The sequence below is a fragment of the Schistocerca piceifrons genome, chromosome 4, assembly GCF_021461385.2.
Source record: "Schistocerca piceifrons isolate TAMUIC-IGC-003096 chromosome 4, iqSchPice1.1, whole genome shotgun sequence".
Classification (NCBI taxonomy): domain Eukaryota; kingdom Metazoa; phylum Arthropoda; class Insecta; order Orthoptera; family Acrididae; genus Schistocerca; species Schistocerca piceifrons.
This window is the reverse complement of record NC_060141.1, coordinates 452,573,438-452,580,351: the sequence shown is the minus strand read 5'-3', so window position 1 is coordinate 452,580,351 and position 6,914 is coordinate 452,573,438. Positions and strand designations below refer to the sequence as shown.

At 40.3% G+C, this 6,914-nt stretch overlaps 1 pseudogene; it reads left to right on the top strand.

Moving 5' to 3' along the window:
• The first annotated feature begins 919 nt into the window (after positions 1-919).
• On the top strand, positions 920-1,037 carry LOC124796850 (annotated as a pseudogene).
• Positions 1,038-6,914: the final 5,877 nt, after the last annotated feature.

Sequence of the window (6,914 nt, the reverse complement as noted above, 5' to 3'; positions counted from 1 at the left end):
ATTATCAGTTGCAAATGAAATAAACACTGATGTTATGCGGTTCAGTATAATGCCCTCATAAAAATATTTGCACTTACACCCCTAACATTCTATATTTATATTCTTAGTTCATAAAGTACAGTTCAACGTATCAAGATATAATTATGTTAGATATATTTTCGAAGGTCCTCCAGGAGTTTTTATTCAGGTAGACAACGCGTTTTCTAGTTATCTGTGATATGTGTAAGAATGATTTTATGGAAGTACGATACCACTGATACGTAAATGATTTGGCAATCGCCAGGGCTGTGGAGTGGAAGTGGCTAGGAGTTATGCGGGCACACATACATATTTGCATATACAGGGTGAACATTAATAAAGACTACAAACTGCAGGGACTAATTCCTGACTGCAGATGGAGGAAAAAATCCTATGAAAATGTGTCCAGAAATGCTTCGTTGCCACTGTAGATGGCAATGATGAATGAAAGCTCCTCTGACCGCATGCTGTGCGTTCCCTGTGTGTTGCAGGCTGTGTGACTGGCTCAGCGTACTGTAAGCAACAGAGTGTTCCGGTATTCATATTGGAAACAGGTCGACATGGTCTTCGTGTATGACTAAGCAGATGGAAACGGTCGAAAGGCAATACGACTGTACTTAAACATGTACCCTGACAGACATATCACGCGATATTTCAAGACCTTTTTAGGCATTTACGTAAAACTGGGTCCTTTCACGCAGAAGATCGTGAAGGAGGCGGACTGTACTTACACTAGATTTGGAGGTCCGTGTTTTACAAGATATTGAGACAAATCCTAGTACAAGCTCCAGGCAAGTGGCCCAGCATCATGGTGCAAGCCAAGCACCTGACCGAGTTCAATGGCTATCAGCAGCGGAGTTCCCTCTGCAGGAAGATTTTTGTCGATGGTTTTTGCACCACAGGCAACGGCCTTGCCGCAGTGGATACACCGGTTCCCGTGAGATCACCGAAGTTAAGCGCTGTCAGGCGTGGCTGGCACTTGGATGGGTGACCATCCAGGCCGCCATGCGCTGTTGCCATTTTTCGGGGTGCACTCAGCCTCGTGATGCCAGTTGAGGAGCTACTCGACCGAATAGTAGCGGCTCTGGTCAAAGAAAACCATCATAACGACCGGGAGAGCGGTGTGCTGACCCCACGCCCCTCCTGTCCGCATCCTCATCTGAGGATGACACGGAGGTCGGACGGTCCCGATGGGCCACTTGTGGCCTGAAAACGGAGTGCTTTTTTTTTTGCACCACACCATCACAATTATGGGATTTCTATTATTACTTCTCTTTATTGACGAAGCTACCTTTAGCAGAACTTGCATCATCGATCTGATTCATCGTCATGTGTGAGCTACAGGCAATCCTGTTTTCTGATGATACAAGCATCATTATTAATCCAATACAAGGAACTCCAATTGAAAATTATACAAATAATGTCTTGAGAAAAGTTATTAACTGGTTTTCTGGGAATAGGCTAGCTCTGAACTTTGAAAAAAACCCTTTATATCCAATTTTCTGCTACAAGGAGTACAATTCGTTCAATAAATATAATACATCAACATTATTCAGTAGCCATTGTAGAGCATACTAAATTTTTGGGTGCGCACCTAGATGAAAATCTTGGTTGAAAAATTCATATTTTGGATCTCCTAAAGTGACTAGGTTCAGCAACTTTTGCAACCAGAATAATTGCCAATTTTGAGGATATACAAATTAGTAAGCTAACATACTTTACATACTTTCACTCTCTGATACCATACAGAACAATATTTTGAGGTAACTCAACACTTAGGCAAAAAGTATTCACTGGTCAAAAGAAAGCCGTTAAAATAATTTGTGGGGCTCATAGTTGCACATCTTGTAGGAATATGCTTAAAAGGTTAGGAATTCTTACGACAGCCTTACAGTCCATTTACCCAGCAATTAAATTTGTTCTAGCCGGCCGAAGTGGCCGTGCGGTTAAAGGCGCTGCAGTCTGGAACCGCAAGACCGCTACGGTCGCAGGTTCGAATCCTGCCTCGGGCATGGATGTTTGTGATGTCCTTAGGTTAGTTAGGTTTAACTAGTTTTAAGTTCTAGGGGACTAATGACCTCAGCAGTTGAGTCCCATAGTGCTCAGAGCCATTTGAACCGTTTTTTTTTAAATTTGTTCTCAATAACATGGACCAGTTTAAAAACAGCAGTGACATTGACTTACACTATCCTCTACTTAACCTATCTTTGGCACAGAAAGGGATAAAATATGCTGCTGTAAAACTTTTCGATAAATTACCAGATGAAATAAAATCTCTGACAGACAGCAGTAACAGTTTCAAAAATAAATTGAAATTATATCTCCTTGATAACTCCTTCCGCACCGTAAATGAATGCTTGAATAGGAGAAAAAGACCCACATCGACTCAAAAACAAAAACAACAGAGCAAAATATATCTATAAAACTGAATAAAAAAACTCTAAACACAATTCAATGATCACCAGAGCAAAGGGAATACACTTGTACTGATGAATGAGGCAGAGTACATTAACAAAACAGAAGAATTTGTAGAACAGAACAACATCATCAAGTTAATCAATGATCCTACCATGAGGTACCAAAGAAACATTTAAAAACTCTTAAAAACCCTCAGAGTCACCATCACAGAAACTCAAGCCAAATAGATGACACAAAAGTATCCCAAAGCGAAAGCACTCAGCCTCAACAGTTTATCAAAGATACATATAAATAACTGTCCAATCACGCCTGTAATCAATTTAAAAAAATGCAGCATCTTACCACCTAGCTAGACACTTATATGCATTAGTGCAGAAATTATACACTTTCACAGACAACAGAAACCTAAAAAAATATAAGTGAACTGATAGAAAGATAATTGATATAAACATACCATCAACAGCAACCCTGGTATCTTTTGACATCACATCCATGTACACAATTGTGCCAGTAGAAGAAACAATCAGTATTGCTAAAAACCAGCTGCGGTATCAAGGGGACATAACAAGCACACACATAGATGAAATAGAAGCCACCCTAAAGATCATAACAGAACAGAACTACTTCACTTTCAAGAAAGAGTTCTATCTGCAAAAGGATGGCCTACCAATGGGCTCACCCATCAGTGGTCTACTAGCGAACATATTTCCAAGCCACATTGAAAACAAAATATTCAGTAAAATCATACATCCAGAACAGTACAAGATTATACATAGGCGCCGATATGTAGATGACATCATTTGCTTGACTGATGAAACACATAACCGAAAAAAAAGTTACACAGTGACATAAATACAGTTCACCCAAAAAATAAAATTCACCATTAAGACAGAAGAGGGAATGAAGCTTAATTTCTTAGACATTACCATACACAGAATCAACAACAAACATATTTTTGGAATTTTCAGGAAACCACAGCCACAAGTACAACCATTCACATCACCTCCAACCACCCACAAACACACAAACACTCAAGTTTCAGACACATGCTACACAGGCTCAACCAATGTACAAACTCAACTACACACAGGAACTTAATACAACACACCAAGGGAGAATGGGTACAACACACAAATAATAAACAAACTGAACAACAAAATTAAAAAACAAATTCAAAGTGAACAAACCATCAACAATCACCAGCCACAACAGAGAACCAAGAACGCAAGTTCCAGACAAACACAGGATACCAGGAAAACCCTACAAAGAGTACGGTATGGCACACACTAACATACAGTAACAAAAACGTACACACGGTGGGAAATATACCGACGAAACAAGGGCTACAAATATCATTTCACACAAATAACACAGTACAGAAGAATCTAAGATCCAAGAACACCTCTGCAGAGAAATTCTCCAAATCTGTAATAGATCAGTTAACCTGCAGTTCATGCTAGTCGGTCTACATAGGCCAAACATACAGAAATTTCGAAACGAGGTACTCCGAGCACCTCAGAGCCCTAAGAAGCGATAGTACACCCTCAACATTTGCAGACCATCTAATACAAGTAGACCACCACCCGAAAAACATGGAGACTGATCTTAAGATCCTCAGAGAAAGCAACAGTCTCTATCAAAAACTCACAATAGAGGAGAACTATCACATACAAAAAGCAATAATACAGGGAAAGAGAGTTCTGAATGAAAATACAACACTGTGCAACAAATTTTTTGGATCACTCAATGAACAACACATAGGTGACTCCTTACAAAAAACATAACAGAAAAAAAAAAACCTTCTGTTTTCTTGGTTCACTCCCCACCCATCTCTCTCTCTCTCTCTCCCTCTCTCTCTCTCTCTCACGAACACACACACACACACACACACACACACACACACACACACACACATTCAAAATCAGCGCCATAACAAACACAAGACCAACGATGAACAAGTGAGCAACGACAATAACATGATACATCTCACTGAGTGTATTGTCAGAAGTGTCTCATCAGACCTCATTTCGCCACATTTTGTGTAAGTGCATATGAGGTGAAGTAGTGAGCAGGAATTTATGAAAAACTGTGTGAAAGCAATACACTAATAGTAGCTGATTGAGACACCAACCAGGGACACGAAACAGGACGGATAATGTAAGTACAGAAACATACATAACCTCTACCCTCGAAACAGCTCTCCACAGATACGCAATAATTTTCTTCATGGCTAATTTGCAGATGACATGTTGTCAAAAAAAAGTTCGAAAACGAGCACTAAAATCAATGTACAATAATACAGTTCAACTAGCGATGTAATTTTAAGGTGAGTGTCCAAACAAAACGAAGCCAATTGCAAACATTGCGCTACGGTCGCAGGTTCGAATCCTGCCTCGGGCATGGATGTTTGCGATGTCCTTAGGTTAGTTAGGTTTAACTAGTTCTAAGTTCTAGGGGACTAATGACCTTAGCAGTTGAGTTCCATAGTGCTCAGAGCCATTTTTTTTTTTTTTTTTTTTTTTTGCAAACATTGTATTTCTTAGGCCTGCAGTAGTTAAATTATTACAAATGTGATATTGTACTTTACAGAAATAAAAATTTAACCAACAGAAGATGACACATTGATGTCGAAACATGTCTGGAGAAATATAAAAATAAACTAATTGTCTGCATAAGGCTGATTTCCAAAACAACACAGTTTTTAAATCGCAAACACGGAAGAACGAAAAGAGGAGTTCAAACCCTAGTAAAATGAGTAACATTTCTTGTTAAGCACTGCTGGACCACACAATTAGACGAATCATCTGAACTTCAGTAAAGCAGACGAGTGTTCCACTTGGGGGCTCATGTACTGGGCATTCAGTTCAAGACGCTCCACAGCCCATGCACTCCGGCAAGAAGAGTATGCAGGCAGTGGCAACCAAATCGACGGGCACGCATCCTCCAGTATTGCTCTGTGTGATCGGCGAGTTTCACTCGAAGATTATTGGGAAGTGACGTCAAAATGACGTGACTACTGACGCACTTTACGGTAGTAAGGTGTGTCACGGGGGTGGGGAGCAAGGTTGGTTAAGGGGTGGAGGATGTGGGGAGTTGTTGTTGTTGTGGTCTTCAGTCCTGAGACTGGTTTGATGCAGCTCTCCATGCTACTCTATCCTGTGCAAGCTTCTTCATCTCCCAGTAGCTACTGCAACCTACATCTTTCTGAATCTGCTTAGTGTATTCATCTCTTGGTCTCCCTCTACGATTTTTACCCTCCACGCTGCCCTCCAATACTAAATTGGTGACCCCTTGATGCCTCAGAACATGTCCTACCAACCGATCCCTTCTTCTTGTCAAGTTGTGCCACAAACTTCTCCCCAATCCTATTCAATACTTCCACATTAGTTATGTGATCTACCCATCTAATCTTCAGCATTCTTCTGTAGCACCACATTTCGAAAGCTTCTATTCTCTTATTGTCCAAACTATTTATCGTCCGTGTTTCACTTCCATACATGGCTACACTCCATACAAATACTTTCAGAAACGACTTCCTGCCACTTAAATCTATACCCGATGTTAACAAATTTCAGAAACGCTTCCTTCCCATTGCCAGTCTACATCTTATATCTTCTCTACTTCGACCATCATCAGTTATTTTGCTCCCCAAATAGCAAAACTCCTTTACTACTTTAAGTGTCTCATTTCCTAATCTAATACCCTCAGCATCTCCCGACTTAATTCGACTACATTCCATTATCCTCGTTTTGCTTTTGTTGATGTTCATCTTATATCCTCCTTTCAAGACACTATCGATTCCGTTCAGCTGCTCTTCCAAGTCCTTTGCTGTCTCTGACATAATTACAATGTCATCGGCGAACCTCAAAGTTTTTATTTATTCTCCATGGATTTTAATACCTACGCCGAACTTTTGTTTCCTTCACTGCTTGCTCAATATACAGATTGAATAACATTGGAGATAGGCTACAACCCTGTCTCGCTCCCTTCCCAACCACTGCTTCCCTTTCGTGTCCCTCAACTCTTATAACTGTCATCTGGTTTCTGTACAAATTGTAAATAGCCTTTCGCTCCCTGTATTTTACCCCTGCCACCTTTAGAATTTGAAAGAGAGTATTCCAGTCAACATTGTCAAAAGCTTTCTCTAAGTCTACAAATGCTAGAAACGTATGTTTACCTTTCCTTAATCTCTCTACTAAGATAAGTCGTAGGGTCAGTATTGCCTCGCGTGTTCCAATATTTCTGCAGAATCCAAACTGATCTTCCCCGAGGTCGGCTTCTACTAGTTTTTCCATTCGTCTGTAAAGAATTCGCGTTAGTATTTTGCAGCCGTGACTTATTAAACTGATAGTTCGGTAATTTTCGCATCTGTCAACAACTGCTTTCTTTGGGATTGGAATTATTATATTCTTCTTGAAGTCTGAGGGTATTTCGCTCTCCCAAAGCTATCAGTAGTTCTAAGCAAAGAAGGGATGTGG